The 21188-nt window shown below is 34.8% G+C and overlaps 1 long non-coding RNA gene across 1 annotated transcript; it reads left to right on the top strand.

Annotated features, from left to right (window-relative positions):
• The first annotated feature begins 18781 nt into the window (after positions 1-18781).
• On the top strand, positions 18782-19694 carry LOC121204749 (uncharacterized). Its single transcript, XR_005899941.1, has 2 exons — positions 18782-18909; positions 19259-19694. It is a non-coding gene; the product is annotated as an uncharacterized lncRNA (long non-coding RNA).
• The last annotated feature ends 1494 nt before the right edge of the window (positions 19695-21188 follow it).

Genomic DNA, 21188 nt, shown 5'->3' with positions numbered 1-21188 from the left:
TGCTATGAATAAAAGAATAAAAATTGCTAGAATTTGAAGGAATATTGGTCGATAAAAATAGAACGATACTCGTTTAAATTGATAAAAAGTTATGTTTTATTTAAATAATTATAGATGAACATAAGCCTATTTCACGAATATAATCTTACTACTCCTAGGCCCTAAAGTAACAGACATGTTTTGAGAATTACTCTAAAAAACTCCTAAAGACTACAGGAAGGTCTTCCACAGTCCAATTATTCAGAGAGCTCCCCGGTTCGTAAGGGCGAATGCCCTCGAGGCTTCCTTGCTCCAATCCTTCATCGTGTACAGCATTAACTTGATGACTTTCCTTTATCAACAATCCTCCTGATTTGAAGGATTTGGATATAGGTGGGAATGTCATCGGTCCCCACTCCACTTCTCTTCCATTCAAACGCGCCTTTCTTCTCGCTTGGCGCTTCTCTATTTCATGCCTCTTGTGCTTGTGGTCTGGCTTGAAGCCTAAGCCAAAGCGGTCCTTCTTCTCAATCAGTTTTGGGATTTGAACCTCTCCTTGCAACTGTCTTCCTAGCCCTTTTCCCGGCAATGCTCCTTTCCCCATCATCATTTGTAGGGCCATCATCGTGGCTCCAGACATTTTGGGTACCGGCACATTGCTTCCCTCTAAAATAAAGGTGGCATTGATGACCTCTAAAGAGCGGAAAGAACATTCAATAGCCTCTTCATTTGCCTCAACATAAGGGGTCTTGCTGGTAACTGCCGCTATGATGTCCTTTTCCGCATTGATGGTTATTAAGCGACCATCTGTCACTAACTTCAATTTTTGGTGCAATGAAGAGGGCACCGCTCCTGCCGAGTGTATCCATGGTCTCCCTAATAAATAATTGTAGGAGGGCTTGATATCCATTACTAAAAAATCAACTTCATACGTATTCGGCCCAATCTCCAGAGGGATGTCAATTCGTCCCATTACTTTTCTTTCAGTTCCATCAAAGGCTCTTACCACATTATGACACGTTTTCATATGCGAACTGTCAATGGGCAATCTATTCAGGGTAGATAGCGGCATCTCGATGCACCTTTAACAACGCATCTCGATGCACCTCAAAATTCAAGAGTAGGGCTAACACGGATATACGCGCCGGCTGCTTGTGCAATTGCTCGACTACGCTATACTCGCTATGTTTCAGGAATTTTAGAAACTCCTTAGCCTCTTCCTCTTTTACCGGCTCATTGATGAGTACTTGAGTTTCTTCTCCCTTTCAGTCTCGACATCTTTTGTCTTTACGGGCTCTACTATGATATTCCCCCCGTCATAACGTTTCCCACTTCGTGTATGAGAACCTTCATTTTGCGTGTCCCTAGATGTGCTAGCTATACTCTCCTCCTCAGGTATTGTTATATTGCAGTCATAGCTCCATGGCACCCTCCTATCATCCTTATAAGGGAAAGGATTGGGTTTACGGATGACTATTTTGAGCCTAGTTTGCGACCCCTCCTCATTATTCCCTGGCAAGGAAATAATAATTCTCGGTTGGTTGGTTCTTTTTCGTTCATTCTCCAGCACACATATTTGTCTTTCATAAGAACTACCTTCAGAAACCTGTAACTCTTTGTTAACTATAAGGCCTTGTACCATGACCTTGAACTTTTCGCAATTTTGGATCATATGACCGACTTCCCTATGGACCTCACAATGGTTCTCTATTCCTTCTCTTCCTTTTCTAGAGGTCAGTATACCTCTCTTCACCATCTCCTCCCATATTACCTTCATAGGTGTTTTCACCTCAGCAATGTCTCCCTTGATTTTTCCTTTATTTGTTTCATCAATGGCATTCACTCCTTGATTACCATGATCTGGTAACGGATTTTCGGTATTAGGGGTACTGTCGAATTTCACAACCCCCATCTTGATAAGCCTCTCCTCTGCCTTCTTGAATCCTGTGCAGTTTTTGATCGAATGCCCCGGTATTCCCGCATGATATTCGCACTTAGCATTTGCATCATACCATCTGGGGTACGGTGGCTGTAGTGGTTTCAAGTGAAATGGAGCAATGGCATGTGCATCATACAAGCTTTGATAAAGCTCACGATACATCACAGGGATAGGCGTAAATTGTATTCTTTCTGAATTCTGTCTTATGCCCGATTCATGTCTTTGGGCATTTTATTGTTCGACCATAGCTGCTTTGGGTTGACCAACTGTGATTGCCCTCGAGTTGAGACTATTCACCTCATTGTCATTTCTTCTTGGGGCCGATCTTTTAGCCACTTCCCCCTCGATTTTACCGCCTCTCACGGCATTCTCAATCATCTCACCCGCCATAATTATATCCGCGAAACTTTTTGTGGTACTCCCAATCATATGTGTGATGAATGGCGCCTTCAAAGTATTAATAAATAACATGGTGGTTTCCTTTTCTAACAATGATGGTTGTACTTGCATTGCCACCTCCCTCCATCGTTGTGCATATTGCCTAAAACTTTCATTAGGTTTTTTTTCCATGTTTTGAAGTGTGATCCTATCTGCGTCATATCAGTCACATGGTTATACTGTTGCATGAAAGCCTGTGCAAGATCTCTCCATGAACTGATTCTTGCACGGCTCAACTGATTGTACCACCTAGCCGCCGCTCCCACTAAGCTGTCTTGAAAACAATGGATCAATAGTTGATCGTTGTTCACATAACCAGTCATTCTTCTACAAAAGATTGTTATGTGTGCCTCTGGGCAAGTAGTCCCATTGTATTTTTCAAACTCTGGCATCTTAAATTTATGAGAAAGCACCAAATCTGGAACCAAACTTAAGTCTTTGGCATCAATCCCATGATGATTGCCAGCACCTTCTAAAACCCTAAACTTCTCCTCTAACCACCTGCAACGATCTTCCAATTGTTTTGAGGATTCAGTGGCCATTCTTTCCTTCTCCATTAAATCAAGATCAGGAGTAATAGGGTTGATCGAGCTATCACCCAAATTATTTCCCAACCCAGATGGGAAATTTATAGGGATTCTAGCATCCACTGGCCCATATTGAGGCCTTACTGTGATAGATGGCCTTCTAGGAGATGCCTCGGTTTGCAGGGGCACATGAGGCGGAGTAAAACCCAGAGGAGGGCCTTCATTATCCTCTTCAGTGATCGCCATGGGAGCTTTTCCTTTATCAGTGGCTCTTAGTAGCTGAGCCATTTCAACCATCATGTTTCTCTGAGCCTCTAGCATCTGCTCCCTCATTTCATTCTGTATTTTGGCTAACTGCTCTTGCATTTGATCCTGCATATCTTTTTGTAATTGCTCAAACCTTTGATCCATGTTCTTAGTTTTAGTACGAGTGCCGTAAGGATATGTGATTTCCAGATTTTCTTTTCTACCTCTCTGGAAAGTAAACTTTAACTAATCAGGGTCTTTCTATAACTTTGAATGCAAATGATGTGATGAAATGTTATGAGATGCAAATGCATGAATGCAAAAAGAATATAGATTCTGGTTCAACTTCATTTAGAAAATTTTATTTAGAAAAAGAATATCTTTACATATAAGAGGATTACAAATACAATTTCGCCCTAAGGCCCAAAGCTTTAACTCTATCTAATAAAAGGGCTAACTTTCGTCCTACATCCGACGATGATGAATACATCAGACTCAATACGTCAGCTCGAATTGCCAAGCCTTGCACATACTCAGCAACCTCTCGAATCTGGGCTATGGCTTCACTAATGACATGATCCATTTTTCTGACCTGTTCTTTAGCCTGATATAGCTCTCCCCTCAGATAATCCTCTTGCGCCTTGAGCTGCTAAACCCGGAGTTCACCATCATGCAATGCCACCTCCAAATCTTTAACCTTGCTTCTTAGCTCCTTTAACTCGACCGTAGAATTATGGTTTTGGTGCCAACGCAGGGATTTTCCAAGTTCCATTACCTTGGTCCTCAATCATTTATTCTCTTCCTCTAATGCCAAATTCTGCCCCCGCATTTCTTGGGATTTCTTCTCCCAGTACTCGGCTCTATCCTTTTCTTCTTGAACCTCCTTCTGCCACTAATTCGAAGATCCTCCTACCCTCGCCCTCCTCAAGGCTACTTGTGCCCTTTTGTAATGCTCCCTTAGATCATCTCGATCTTCCTCAATCTTCCTTTTTTATTTCCTCTCTTTCTCGACTTCCATCTTTTGAACATCAACGTCCAAACTCAAGTACATCTTTTCTTCTTCGAGCTTTGCTATCCTCCTCTCGAACTCCAAGCTTTGTCTCTCGAACTCTTGTTTCATAATTTCTAACTTTGAGGGCCTTACTTGCAAATATTCCTCCATTGGTCGAACTCCTTCTATACTTGGCTTAGGGATATTATCATTAACTCTTCTACCTCTCCATTCTATGTATTCCGGTGTCGTAGCGGGGCTAATAGCTTTTCCTCTCAATCGACAAGTCTTCTTCCAAGCACTAGAAACTTCACTAACCCTCCTCTTGTAATCGGCTCATCTATATACAAACTCACTTTGAGCCAAACCCTGAGTCACTGGTATGAACTGTCTCAATCCATGCTGCCTCAGTACGAGCAAAGGGGCATAGCCAATGGCACCCCAAATCCCCAATAAGGGTACCCAATCAAAACTACCGCATCGGTAAAGAACCTCACCAGGCATCATCCACGGAGCCCTCCACTCGACATCTTTCGACTGAAGGTTCTGAAGTAACGCTATCCAATTCTCTTCTGGAACATCAACTCTCCTGGTTGAAGCTACTATATCTTTCAACGGTGAATAATCCTCAAAGTAAACCCGACAAACCACCCTATCTATCAACCGAAAATGACTGTAGAACTAAGCCAAAAGCAACTGAGCACACCCTATAAACCTGCCAGCACCAGCCCTCCTACATGCACCTAAAGACCTAAATGTTTCCGCCAAAATTGTAGGGACAGAAGTGACCTTTTTACTAAGTCGATGAAAAAGATCCGTGGTTGCCTCATCCACATATCCCAAAGCCTTAGGGAAGACCATCAATCCATATAAACTTAGGGCAAAAACATCTATCTTCTTTATCTCATCAGGGTGTGTCAGAATCAAATCTTTTAAAGCATCTCACGAAATGCACTTGCACTCACCCTTTTCTTTAATTCGGGCCGTGGCCCACTGCTCGCTCATCCCCGTAATAATCATCAATTTCTTCCAAAAGGTAGGGACATAAGAAGCTCGGGAATAGATCCTATCATTCTGAAACCGGGGACAACGAAGTAAAACAGTATACTCTTCCACAGTAGGTACCATGTCTACTTCCCCAAAAGTGAAGCAACTGTACGCCGGGTTCCAAAACTGAGCAAGGGCTCTGAATAAGTGCTCGTCTATCTGAGCATCAAGCAGGTAACGTAAGTCTCCATAGTTACCGTAGAATAATTGCTTAGTCTCTTTACCCCACTGATCCCAAATTTCCTTAAGCTCTTGGAGATTATTCTGTGTGACACTTATACGAGTATAATCTGGCAGCTCCGACACATATCCTATAGCTATACTGTCTCCCTTTTCTAGTTGAGTTTGTTCGGACCATCTGTGGACGTTAACGTTGCCTTCCACTTTATCAAGAAGTCCGTTCTCCATAATAAAACTTCCTAACTTAGAAACTGACCATGAACCGATATCTTTGTAAATGCAAAATGACATGCAAGCAAAAGAAAAGAGATAGTCAGTATCACATGATATCAATAAATTTCAACGATAACTTATAAGGGTGATGTCTAAGTTGGGCTTATACGGTCCTTCGACATGGGGTTGGTTCTAAAGTTTGAGGTACCCGAACCAGCAGATTCCTCGATCCTCACCCATTATAGGCTTATTTGAATCGAGTTCAGTCCAGGGGAATACATTTCCCTATGGCTACACGGAGATGAAAATCTCACGAAACCATAGGTACGGATGTATCCCAAAAGTGATCCACTATCCTGCACGGAGGCGAAAACCTCACGAAGGCGTAGCTTCTCACTCCCACTTAAGGGTGTGACCACAACGGTCATGCAAAATGTAATGCGATCAAAATATAGCATGTAATAATACAAACACATGTAATGCAAAGAGGATTAAATTTTAAAATTTTTAATTTCCGACATTAAGACAAGAGATAATCAATTACATGGCCTGACTCTCTTATTACAGTCCCCAGCGGAGTCGCCAAGCTGTCGAAACCATTTTCAAATCGAGCTTTGGAAAATGGGAATCGATTTTAAAAATGAAAACGGGAGTCGCCACCAATCTTTTTAGGTGTGATTGGATCACCTTTAAAACATTTTGTTTTAAAATCATTAGTTTTGGTCCACGAAGTAAAAGAACGGGTTCGGGAGTCGGTTACGTACGAGGAAGGATTAGCACCCTCGTAACGCCCCAAAATTGGTACCTAATTGATTATCAAATGTCTTTAACGTCGAAAGAAAAAAAATTAAGATGTAGTCCTCTTTAAAATATTTTAACTTTGAAAATTGGGATTCACTAGCGTCAAAGTATTAACATTAAGTTATCCCTTTTTTTGCAATTCCTATCTCGAAGCAGCAAAACGCTATATCCAATAAGTTAGGACATATTGCTTTGTAATTCTAAGATACTGGCTTGCATTTAGAAAACCTTAAAAAAACTTAGAAGGGTGCTTAATTATTCGAATTCAACGAGAAAAGTGGCAACCCAATAAGTTAGGGCACTACTTTCTCGAAATTTCCAAACACCAAGCATCGCCTTATTTGCAAAAAAAAAAATCTTATCTCTAGGTAATAAGATGTCATATCCAGTGAGTTATGACACAACACCTCAAATATCAGAGAGTAAGTATTTTATTTAACACTCGTATTATGATTTAAAAGAATAAGCTGTTATTTAGGTTAAACGTGAGAAAAAAAATCGAAATCCAGTAAGTTAGGGAACGATTGTCTCGGATTACCAAATGCGAAATATTTACTTTAGTGAAAGAATCACTATCGGGTTGGATAAAACCTAAATTCGTAATGAAACGAGATAATAAAGAATGCATAACAACTAAAAATTGATAACCATAACAGGATAAACATAAACACAAATATGAATACTAACGATAAATACAAAGGTAAGATAAATGAGTCGAATAAATAATAAGAAAGGGAAATAATGAATAAGCTAAATGTTTGAAATTATTTAAAAAAAACTATAAATAGAATAGATGATGAAATAATAATAAAAGTAATGATATGTAAATAAAATAAATATGCTAAAAAATATACAGTTATCAAATTAGTTAATATAAAATAATAATATATAAGTAAATACAAAAATAAAGGAAAATATAATAACAATAATAGAAAAATACAACAATAATAATAGTAAAAGATATAATAACATAATAATATAATAGTAATAGTAACAATATGACGATAATAGTAAAAATAATATATTAAATAATAGTAATAAAAGTAGTGCTAATAATAATAATAATAATAATCTATTAAGTTATAATGAAAATAATGGTAATGATGATATATTAGATAATAATAGTAAAGCAATAAGTAACAATAATAAATTATAATAATAGTGATGAGAATAACAAGTGATGATAATAACAGTAACAATAGTAGTAATAATATATTAGTAATACATAATAGAGGTAGTAAAAAATATAGTAGTTATAGTAATAATAATATAAACAATAGCATATATACGTATGAAAAATAACGATAGTAAAATATAATAATAGTAATAATAATAATGAAATGAAGGTAATAATAATATTAAAATAAAGTAAACAAAAATAATACTATATATCAATATATATACATATAATGCAGATACACACTACCATATTATAATAATAATAATATAGAAATACAAAGAGCAAATAAAAATATTAAATTTAAAAAACAATACTATATATAAAAGTATATACATACATATATGTACATAAAAATATACACTAATATATAATAATAATAATAATAATAATAATAATAATAATAATATAGAAATACAAAGAGCAAATAAAAATATTAAATTTAAAAAAACAATACTATATATAAAAGTATATACATACATATATGTACATAAAAATACACACTAATATATAATAATAATAATATTATTATTATTATTAAAATGCAGAAAGTAAATATGATATAATAGTAATATTAAAATGACGTAATAAAAATAATACTTATATATAGAAATGTACATACGTACATGTATAATAAACATACATTAATTAATAGTAAAAACAATAGAAGTGCTAATAATACTAGTATTAGAATGAAATAAGAGATAAATGCAAACATAATAATATAAATAAGGTAAACAGAAACAATAAAAATAATAGGACGGACATAATCAAATCTGAGAGCAATATTTTGGGGCAAATTCGTAATAAATAAAAGAAGAAGGGATTAATTCGCACACGCAAATAACCGGGAAGGACTAAAACGAACAATAGCCCTTTGACCCAAAACGCGCAGCTTTGATTCTATCCCTTATTTCTTACTACGATTGGAGTGAATATAATGAAACCCTTTGAACATTTTTGATTGCTATTGATATACTGATTTTTTGTTCTTGAATCTCGAAAAAAGAAAAATCCCCTCTTGAATCTCAAAAATCTCTTCTTGAATCTCAAAAAAATCTCTTCTCTCCAAAAATACCCTAGATTCCTCTCCCCCCCTTTTTACATTGAGATTGTGGCTTTTTATAAGCTTTTACGACTTGTTCTTCTTTTTTTTTTTAATTTATTTGCCTTTTCCATTGTAGGCAAGTGGAGCAAAATGGGGGTGGGTGGCTAATTATGGTGGTGGAGTAGGTGGGATTAGGTTTTGGTTTTTTTTTTGTTGGGTTAGTGTTTTGGGCTAAGTTTTGGGTTTGTATTGGGTTTTAATTGGGTAGTTGAGTTATGTTTATTTGGGTTTGGTTTTATTGGGCCCCGGGTAAAATTTGGGCCATACAGTGACATCCTTTGGCCATTCTCTCTCAAGATAGGCTTCCAACGGGACGAAGGTTTTTGAAAACATGTGGTACGGTGTGCGCTTTACTTTCCAGAAATGGCTCAAAATCCAAACGTTAAGCAATTGCGCACATCCGATAAAGCGTCCTTACCCTTTCCTCTTACAACTACTTAGGGATCTGAAGGTCTCGGCCAGAATAGTTGGGATAGGGTTGATTCTTTGTTTTAACTTTTCAAAGAAGTCTACTACTGCAACCTCTATATGTCCCAGAACTTTTGGGAAGACGACCAATCCGTAAATGGCCAAAGTGAACAGATTCACTCTCTTCAAAATATCGGGATGATTTAGGACTAAATCCCATAGGGAAAACCACGGAATACAGCTGATTTCATTCTTTTTCTTTATTTTTTTCTCGGCCCATATGTCGGTCAAGCCAGTCAACTTTACCAGCTTTTTCTTGAAAGTCATTGACTTGGGTTCCTTCATATAAATCTTGTAGAATTGCACATTATCAATACGAAGTAAAGCAGCGTACTCTTCCATGATTGGGGTCATATCTTCTTGATTGAAAATGAAACACTGGTAAGCCGGATCCTAAAATCTGATCATGGCCTGAATCAATCTTTCATCTATGTTGACGGCGATCAGGCTGGCTATATCCCCGTACCTTTTAATGAAGATGTCTCTAGTGTCCGAATCCCACTGTCTCTAAATCTGAGTCAAGTCATCAAGGTTATTCTGACGAACGTGCTCGGGTGGGTTGGGAATACATCCTTCCATTAGACTGGCCCTTTTTTCTTTCTGGGTTCTTAGAGACCAATCTCGGACCACAGCGTTTTTCTCGGTCGTTTGTATAATTGACTCTTCCATTAGAAACCCATTTTTGGCAACCGATCTTTAATCAACACCCTCCTGATATGATGCCTATAATGCATGATGAAAAATAAAGATAAAGACAAACAACCTTGGTTAGTAATCACAACAAATATGAATTGAAGAAAAATTATGGAAAATCTAACAAATTAAGTTACCCGGTCCAATAGACCCGATTCCTTTGCAAAGTATAAATGAAAGGTAAGAGTCGTTTCTCCCATACACTTATTTTGGTGACTACTAACGGACGGAGGTTCGACATGGCTTTAATTAGGTGGCTCGTATAGTTTACTATATACGGTTTCAGTTCTAGACAGGTACTCGAATTGTTTGTACTATCGTCTACTAAGACTAGTACGGAACCTTGGTCATCGCCCATCACAGGCTTACGAGTTCAATTCGAGGGATTACATTTACTTATGCCTATGCGGACGGACAAGTTAACTCACAAAAGCATAAGTCATATGTAACCCGAAAGTATTCACTAGCCTGTGCGGAGGGACGAGTTAACTCACGAAGGCATAGCGTTTACTTTCACTTAAACGGACGAAACCCGGGTAGAGAGCTCATATTATGCAAAAATGCAAGTGCACGGTGTGTGGGGAGAAACTCACAAACCTTTACGTTTTATTTAAAAACTAAACCAAAACTAAAACCATAAAAATTTAAAGCTGAAAAACAACCAGATAGAACAAGTTAGAAGAATATATACAACACGATGCAAATGCATGACTTTTCAAAAACACAATTTTGGGATCACGACTAAGTATTAATTTGAATAAGGAATTTTGAAAATTTTGACAACACGCGTTTAATTCGACTCTATTCTCAAAATTCTAGTCCCCAGTAGAGTCGCCAGCTTTAGCGACATAAAATTTTCACTTTTGGTCGCTAATTGAGGCGATTTATTGAAAATTTAAAAACCGACTTTTGATTTTATTAAAAAAGAGTCGCCACCGATCTTTTTTCTACGTGTGATTGGACACCTAATAAATCATCTTTTTAGAAAAGAAAATATATTCTTGAACAAAAATGAAGGCTGAATTTGAGTCTACGCGAAAATACAGAAAAAAATAGGGTTCGGGAGTCGGTTACGCACGAGGAAGGTATTAGCACCCTCGTGATGCCCAAAATTGGTATAAACATGTGTTGTCTTGATTTTCAAAAATACGAATTCAATTTGACATTTAGTCGTGATCCGATCGAAAAACAAGAATTTTTAGTTTTCAAGTTTTTAGAAGGATGTCCCGTTTTTAACGCGAGCCGACGAATTTCACCCAACATAGCGATGAAATTGATGACTTAATGTTAAATCGGTTCATTGCCTTATTTATTGAAATGAATAAACAAATCTTTAAAGTAGTGAATAACAAAATGATATAAAATGGGCTGGAAACAAAAAATAAAAGAGTTAGAAATACATCGAAACACATAATAAATACGACAATAATATTAAAAACAATAACAATGCATGCGATATATTAAACGTAATAATAGTATCAAACAAGAAATAAAAATAATGAATATATATGCATAATAATGATATTAAGAGTATGTACGTAATATATATATATATAGTAATAGTGTTAGAAATATACTATATATAGTATTTGAAGTATATACATAAGCTAGTAAAAATATATAACTAGTGTTATAGGCCAATTTTGCCCCCTTTATATTAAACCCCAAAACCCCACTAACCCACTCAAAACCCAAATTAACCTTTACCCTAAAACCCAACATACATCAGCCCATTTTCCTAAAACCCATCTATAACCCAACCCCAATAACCCAAACCCATACTCGGAGCCCAATTAAACCCAATCCCTAAACCCATAGGCCTGTTTACAACATTTTAAACCCATTAAAATTACAAAGCCCAATTACCCAAACCCACTTGAAACCTCAAACCCAAAACAGAAAACACCTAACCCTAGCATTCGACGTCGAATTAGCCTCCCCACCCAACCACTCCACTGGCCACCAGCCACCTGCCCACTGCAGCACCGCCCCATCACATCCACCACCCTCTACACCTGCGAGACAGTAAAGAGAAGAGACAGAAATGGCACAGAAAGAAAAAAGCTTGTAAAAAATAGGCTATAAAGAGCCGCATGTAAAGCAGTTTAAGAAAAATGAAACATTAGATTTCGACTACCAAAATCAGAAACAATAATTTCACAAATACGAAAGCAGCAAATCAAGGCATTTGAACATCGAAACAGAATCAGATTCGTGAATAAAGGTGATTTTAATATTTTAAATCTGTTTTTTTTTTGGGATACATAGCATACATTTTTAAATCTACGATAAATATATATAATAAATAAAAACAAACAAAAAAAACAGATTTTTTTACCTTTCCGGCCACCGAGTACGGTGGCCGGCGTCAGTCGTCAGCGGCGAAGGAGGACGCCAGAACCTCACCTGAAATCGCAAAGGCTGAGGGGAGGGGAGAGCTCTCAAACTGTTTTTTTTAGAAACACAAAAAAAATGAAATTTTTGTAAAAAATTTTGCTTTTAAAACATTACAAAACGACATCGTTTAATTCAAGTGTAAAATGCCCCAAAACGGCATCGTTTAGACGCCGACCCGCGTGGTGACCCGACCCGCTCCAAGGATCCGCGTGTTTTTACGGAAAGGTCTAATTTCACTTTTAGCCCTTCCGCTTTTCCAAACTTTGGCAATCAGATTTTCATTTGTTTTTAATTTGACCCCATAATTTTTTGCGTTTTTCAAATTAGCCCCCCTACTGCGCAGAGTTTTAATAATCTGAAATATTGTGCTTTTGATCCCCCATGGTTCTGTGCGTGTTCAAATAAGCCCTCCTCTTTTGCTATTATTACATTATCTATTGTTATTATTATTATTTTTATGTATATGATATTCATATTATTATTATAACTCCTATTATTATTTCTAATATACATGTATTACGTACATGTATATATATAGTATTATCTTTTATTACTTTATTTTAATACCTTTATTATGTATATATATATAGTATGATTTTTAATTACTTCATTATTTTTATTATTTTTTATTATTTTTTTGTATTTTAATATTATTACTATTATTATTATTATCATTGTTAATATAGTGAATACTTTGTTATATGTATATATCTTTAGTATTATTCGTTATACGTTTTATACTAGTTCTTGTATATGTTCTTATCAATGTTAGTATGTGTTCTATTTTGTGTGTATATCTTTAATATATATGTATTGTAACGCCCCAATTTTTGGGAATTTTGTGAATGTTGGCAAAATTTCATGCTTTAATTTTGTCATTTGTGAGTGAAATTATGAAATAGGACCTATGTGAAAATGTTTGAAAATGCTATAGGCTAAATTGAAGCGACCAAATAAATAGGAGTGCAAAATAGGAGGATTTGCATGACAAACCTCCCATTTTACATGAAGTGGCCAGCCATCATGTTGTTGTAGACAAAATGTGCACTTGATATCCATAATTTATGGTACAAATTGATACAAATTGATAATAGGTTAGGTAAATGTTCCATGATAATAGGTTAGGTAAATGTTCCATGATAATAGGTTAGGTAAATGTTTCATGATAATAGGTTAGGTAAATGTTTCATGATAAGAATTTCATGTCTTTTGTATTAAAGAATTAAATGGATGAAATATGAAGTTTTATTAAAAGAAAAAGGGGTGAAAAGAACAAAGTTTTGTCCATCTTTGTTCATCATTGCTGAAAGTTAGAGAAGAGAAAGGAGAGGAGAAAGCTCTTGAGTATTCGGTCATTAGAAGGAGGAAAATTGAAGGTAAGTTCTTGGTACCTTGTTTCTATTTTGAGGTTCATGAGTTCATCTTGATTCTATCTTAACTCTTGAAGCATAGTTTGATTTTTAGTTGTGTTGTGAGCATTTAGTCATGAATTAAAATGAATGAAATGGTTGTTGTTTCATGTTCTTTTGATGAAAAATGGAAGATAGGTGAAGTTGAGCCAAACAAATGAGCATGCATATGCCTTAGATGTTAAAGGGAAAAATCAGCTAACATGTTGTGCTTTAAAATGATGAAATGGAGATTATTCTTAAGTAAAATCATAGATATGTGATGATTGATTGGTGATATACATGTTTAAATAACATGCATGCAAGGTATGTGTGAAAGAATGATTTGGTAATAAATCTGCTTGGGACAGCAGCAGTAACGTGACTTTGGAAAATCACCATAAATTGTGGGAGATGAATTAGAAGTTGAATAAATTATGTAATTAAAGCTTATTGAGTCTAGTTTCTAATGAAATAAACAAGAACATATTTTTAATTCTGTATAATGAGAAATTTTATTCGTAATGAAGAGTGGTCAGATTAGTCAAACAGTGAAACATGGGAAACTTTGAGAAAAATCTGGTATTGATTGGATAAACCAAAAATTCTGAAAATTTTATGGATAGAAGATATATTAGTCTATTTTCAGGGAAAATTAACGGAACTTGATTTGGAGTTTCCTAGCTCCAGTTATAAATAATTTAGTGATTGTTGCTCAGGAAGACAGCTTGCAGGGAAATTATGATTATGTGGTAAACATTGACAAAAATTTGTTAATGAGTTGCTTATTGATTTCTTGTAAGCTTACTATGATCTGTAGGTGTGGTTGGCCGAATATTGTAAGGGGTTAATACGTAGTTTGTATTTGAATAGTTAGATTAACGTGTTAGTAATCCAATTGTAGGCGGTTCGTGTGTGGATCTCGTCAGCATATCGTCGCAAACAGGTATGTAACTAACACCCTCTTTCTTAGTCTAGATCGGCAAAAGCCAAAAAGCCGAAATGCCGAAAACTGGTATTTTGTAGATTTACGAGTGTGCGAATGCTCATGAGGTAAATCGATTAATGTTTTTGGTAAGCTGCAATGTTTGGACTGCAAAGTGCATGATTTCTGTGCCCTCGATATTTTTGGGCTTAATGGGCCAAAATTGGAATGATGGGCCAACGGGCCCAATTCGGTAAGAACCCTCGGTACGTGATTCTGTAGTACGTGAAAGGTAGGAATATGCATGAAAAACCCTAAACTAGATAAATTACTGAAATACCTTTAAAAGTGAAAATTTTATAGTTTTACCCCTAGTAGATAAATTACCGAAATACCCTTAGGGTTAAATTGACCTAAATGCATGTTTGACTGTTGTTATTTACTGTATGCCATGTTGTTATTATCTGATGCATGGGATTGGGATATTGACGGAGGAAGTACTGAAAGTGGCTTGTCCACGTACTGGAGGCTTTGCCTCAATTTACTGTTAACTGAGCAGCAAGGCTGCAATTGTGGAATGTTGGGCTGGGTGGGTTGAGCTATCCTCACATGGAGTGTATGGCTGGTACGGGTGGAGTGTAGTGGTTGGTGGGTTGAGTAGTCTCCCCAAATGGGCTTGCATATGTTTACTGATGTTGCATGTATTTTGAAATAGGCCTATGGGCCATACTGTTATCTGAATAAGGGGTTAAGGCCCAGTTTATTGTAATCTAAAAAGGGCTCTGGCCCAGTACCGCTGTTACCTGAATGGGATTAGGCCCAATAGGCTTGAGCTGACTTGGGCTTTGAATGGGTTTTCCTTACACACTGAGTTTCCCCAAACTCACCCCTTTTATTTTCATCCACGTAGGAAATCCCCAACCATAGTGGGCTTGGAGCTGTGAGGGAATTCGGAGTGGCCACCCGTTCTGAAAGTTTGATTTTCTTCTGGTGAACTGGACATTCTTTTATTTACGTTTGAAGTTTTTGGGCTTTTAAATGTAATAAGGCCGCTTAATTATTTTTGATGGTTTTAATATGTATTACTAAGATAGGTAATACTTATTTTAACTGTTGAAATTGGATAGCTTTAGGGCGAGTTTTCAAAAACAACAGTTGATTTCAAAATAAAACGACAACAAGCAAAGCTTCCGCAATGAAAGTATTTTTCCAAAATTAATCACTTTTCCTAAAAATGACTTAATCAAATCGGTTTCCTAGAAATATCCATGACGTTAAGGTGTGGCAATGGCGGTATGCATGTCTAGGATTGGATCCGAAGGGAGCTTGGTACTTAAGCGATCCAATGGACTCACCACCTCTTTTCCGGTTTCCTACCTAGTGCATAGCTTCCATTCACTTTAACCTTTAATGAATTAATCTTTTGAACATCAAGTACGATTTTCTGGACTTAGAATGGAATTTTTTTTTTACGTTTTTGATGTGGCATGCCGGATCCGGCCATAACTTCTGGGCCGGGTTTGGGGTGCTACATGTATGTAGTCATGTAGTAATATTAAGAGTTGTCTTTTAGCATTATTTTTAATATGTATACACTATGTAAATATTTTAACATTTTATATATATTGTGTGTATGTATCTTTAAATATTGCATTTTTATATATGTTATGTATATACCTCTAATGCCATATTATTTATATATTTTTATTTTTCATATCTTCTTGAATAATATTACATATATATATCTCTTTTTAATACCACATCATATATATACTATTATTTTATTTATTTTATTCCTAGTATATTTATTATTAATATTAGTATACGTATTTTATTATGCGTATATATATATTTTTATAAATAGTATTATTTTCATATATCCTTCTACTTATTATTTTATTCTAATATTACTAAGTATTTATTTTAAAATATATGTATATATTTGTGTGGTATTGTTAATGTATATAATTTTTATGTTATTAGTATTTATAATGTATCTTGCATATGTTCATTTTTATATATTATGTAGGTATATATTACGTATGTATTTTAGTATTACTATGTATACACTTTTCACTCTTATCATTACACATACTTTAATATATATATATAGCACCATTAGTATTTTTAATATTATGTTTACGTTACTTCATTTATTATTATATGTTTATATATATTCATTGTTTTTATTTCATGTTTGATACTATTATTGCGTTTAATATCGCATACATTTTTATCGTTTTTTAAAATTATTATCACATTTATTATTTGCTTCAATATATTCTTTCATTTATTTATTTTTATCAATATTACTTTGCATTACTTCGAAAATCATGTTCTTGTTTTCTAATTAATTTTAATAAATGAGGCAATGTACCGATTTAACATTAAGCCATAGATTTCATCGCTATGTTGGATGAAATTTGTCGGCTCGTGTTAAAGACGGAACTACCTTTCTAAAAATCGAAAAACTAAAATTTCTCATCTTTTCAATCGGATCACGATTAAATCTTACATTGAACTCGTATTTTGAAAATTAAGACAACACTTGTTTACAAGATACCAATTTTGGGCGTCGCGAGGGTGCTAATACCTTCCTCGCGCGTAACTGACTCCCGAACCCTACTTCTTCTCTGGATTTTAACGTAGACCTAAACTCGGCCTTCTTTTTGTTTTAAAAATAAATTTATCAGGTGTCCGATCACACCTATAAAAAGGATCGGTGGCGACTCCCCTCTTTATTTTAAAATCAAACTTCAGTTTTCAAGTTTTCAGTAAATCGCCACAATTAGCGACTGAAAGCAAAATTTTTACGTCGCTACAACTAGTAATGTTAAAATATATACATAATATATATATATATAAAATAAATATTGAAAAATGTATGTACATAACATATATGAAAAATATATACATAATAATATTAAAATAAAATAATAAGTGATAATAGTGAAAATAATAGGTATAATAATAAATATAATGGTGTATGAAAATAATACTATATATAAAAGTATATATATACTCATATAATAAAATGTATGTACTAGTATTAACAATAAATATAATAGGGACAAAAATAGATATAATAATAATATATACATAATATGGTATTAAAATTTTATATTATATATATAACATAGTATTTGTATATATAGTATTTGTATACGTACATAAGATGATATAAAAAATACATACATGGAAGAGTATAAGAAATATATGTAACTAATAACATTAAAAATATATACATAATATATACATAATACCAAAAAGATACATATAAGTAATATATAAAAATGTATACATAATATCTATTAAAAGAATATACACATGTATTAAAAATAATATTAAAAGAATAATTATTAATAATGTTACGTAAAACTATATATATATGCATGTTAGAAATATTAATTGTAGCTAGAGCAAATATTAATAATAGTGGAGACTAATAATATAATATAATATAAAATAAAGATAAAGAAATAATAGTAATACTAACAATAATAAAAAATATTGGTACTTTAATGACAAGGATATAAGCTAATGACAATAATAATAGAGGATAGGAAATAATAATATGATGAAAAATAATAATAATATGTTAATAAAATAATTGTATCGAAAATAATAACGTTAGTAATAATAAAAAGATTAATAATAGTAATAGAAAATATAAAGATAATAATAACATAGAAAACAAAAAGGTCATAAATATACAGTAATAGTAATAGTAATAAAATATAAGAATTAATAATAACAGTAGTCATAAATATTAATGATAACAATAATACAAATAATAATAAAAATAGTAAAACTAACTAATTTATCAGTAAAATAGCTAAATAATGAAAAAAGATTAAATTGAATTTGAAACAGAAAATCTGGGCCAAGTTTGAAAATTAACAAACAAGAAAAGGACTAAATTGAACGCACAAGCAAAGGGGAGGAACCAAATCGGATAATAAACCCCTTTTCTAAAACGTGTAGCACCAAACAGGACTCAATTGGAATCCAAACGCAAGTTCAGGGCACATTTAAGACTTTTAAAAAACTTAATTACAAAGTAAAGAAAAGCGGAAGGATCGGTTGCGCAATTAGCCCATTGAATAAAAAACACGCGGATCCTGAGTGGGTGGGGTCGGGTCGACCCAATCCGGGGTAAAACGACGCCATTTTGGGTGTTGAAGGCCAGCCCCAAAACGACGTCGTTTTGAGGGCCTTTAAAAGTAAAAAATCCTTTAAATTTTTCATTTTTTCCGGGTTTTTAAAAAAAACAAAGGGGAAGGGGATTTTTCTCTCTGGGGAAACCCAGAAATCGGCTAGGAGGGCCACCGCGCGCCGTCGTAGCTCCGTCGCCGCCGGCCACCTTCCACAGTGGTCAAAACCTCAAAAAAGGTAATTTTTCTTTCCTTTTTTCGTTGTTTATATATATATGTGTCTATATTTGCCTGTATAAAAAAAGGAAAAGAAAAAAGATTTAAAACTTAAAGGACGGAATGTCACCTCCTATTTCTCCGATTACGATTCTTATATTCTGATGTTCACTGCTTTGGTGTTTACTGTTTAGATTTGTCTTTGATATATGAAATCTATTGCTTGGTATTGAATTGGCCGAATCTATTGTATTCATTCATCAAGAATCCCCCCCATTACACTGTCTTTTGATGGCTTTTAATAGCCTTTTACAAATGCTTTCCCTTTTATTATTTTCTGTTTGCTGTCCTTTCCTTTTAATTCCTTGCAGGTGCAGAGGGCGGTGGATGTGATAGGGCGGTGCTGCAGTGGGCAGGTGGTGGCAGAGAGTTGGTGGTGCGGCGCCAAACATAGGGATTAGGGTTTTCTGATTTGATTGGGGATGGGGTAGGCTAAAATTGGGCCATGGTAGTTGGGTTTTGATCTATTTGTTTTGGGTTGTTTGGATTTATTGGGGAGGTGGGCTAGGTAGATTTTGGGTTGTTTTATTTGGGGTTTAGTATGTATTGGATATTGGATTTTGTAATTTAAATGGGTTTGGGTAATTTGCAAACGGGCTAAAATTGGCCTACAACAGAGGGTATTTCGGAATAATAAATGATTTTATAAGTTAGTTTGGGCTCGTGTTGTTTTAAGTCTTATGTATTTCTGTTATTTTCCTTCGTTTAATAACTCCCTTTTTCTTATGAAAATAGTAAAATTTGTCATGCCTTGTTACTCCTATACAAGTTTTTGTCTTGTATGCTCAATTTTCTTGTTGATTCTACCATTGCTTTGAACCCTTCAAGGCTAATTCCTTTATCACAATACGTGCTTGCAGCCACTCCAAATGTACCACGCTTGAGTTGTGACAAAGTCTGTCGTCAATGTCTTGTAATTATTCTATTATTGTTGTGGTTGAAGCCTTTATTTATGTTGACAGTGCTTACCATTCATTGCATATGGCAAGTGTTTATTGTATCTTTCATTTCCAAATTGCATGTTACCATTCATGAAAAGAAAGAATTAATTTTAAAAAAAATAATAATAACAATATTATTTCAATAATTGGTATAAATTTTTATTTGGTTGATTGAGAATTAGGAAAATGTATAAAACTAAGCTAATAATGATTAATGGGGTTTTAACTAAAAGTGTTACTCTAATTTAAATCTTCGTGCATTAATAATTTATATTGTATAAATTTTAAAATATTTATATATTTGCATTATATTCGTAAATGTATATATACACGAGGTTATGGATTAAGGGGCAAGTAATAGCTTTGATCTCTAAAAGTAGTGAATACTGTACATACCCAATTTTGCCAAACCCAAATACATTTCAAACCCTTACTAACCCAAGCCTGTTTACAATATTTTCAGCCCAATTAGCCTAACCCAAGTACTACTAGCCCAATACCCTAAATTAACCTAGCCCAGCAGCCCAAAACAAATTAGCAGAGAGGAAACCCTAATTCCACTTGCCTCCCTACTTGCGCCGCACGCCCTTCTGCCCTTGGCTATCACGCCCCACTTTCTTTTGACACCAGCACTGGCCACCTGCTCCACCATGCCTCTGCCACCACCGTTCGCCCATGCCCTGCAAGAAATACACGAAAAGACAACAATATTAGATTAATATTGACAAATGATTATAAAAACCAAAGGGAAATACTTTGTAAGGGGGGTTCTTTTTTTTAGATCTTTGAATACACATATATTTCAAAAAAGTCAGTAGATAGAGCAAGAATACCAGTCCGAAATAGATATCAACACAAAAAAACACCACCAAATCGGCGCACAAAACACCAAGATTGCAAATCGAAAACAGAATGTGGTTCTAGATTTATTTTCATTTTTGTTTATTTTCTCACAAATACATACATTAAATACGTCAAATGTATGAAAATATAATATAAAAAAATATAAGAAATAAAAAATAAAAAAAAAGGAAAAAAAATTTACCTCTCCGGCCACCGTGCACGGTGGCCGGCTCCGGCGACCGTCCGACAATCGGACCGTCCCCCTCCCCGTGGCCGGAGCTTTCCCCCCTCCTTCCTTCCTTCTCTCCTCTCTCCCCACCTTTCTTTTTTTTCTTTCGGCTGCAAAAATGAGAAAAAAACAAAAAAAATTGACTTATATAGGGTCCAAAACGCACCGTTTTGGACCCCCCTCTGTTTAAACTAAACGACGCCGTTTAGGGCTTCGAGTCGGGTCGAC

The sequence above is a fragment of the Gossypium hirsutum genome, chromosome A08 (assembly GCF_007990345.1).
Source record: "Gossypium hirsutum isolate 1008001.06 chromosome A08, Gossypium_hirsutum_v2.1, whole genome shotgun sequence".
Taxonomy (NCBI): domain Eukaryota; kingdom Viridiplantae; phylum Streptophyta; class Magnoliopsida; order Malvales; family Malvaceae; genus Gossypium; species Gossypium hirsutum.
This window is presented reverse-complemented; position numbering and strand designations above follow the sequence as displayed.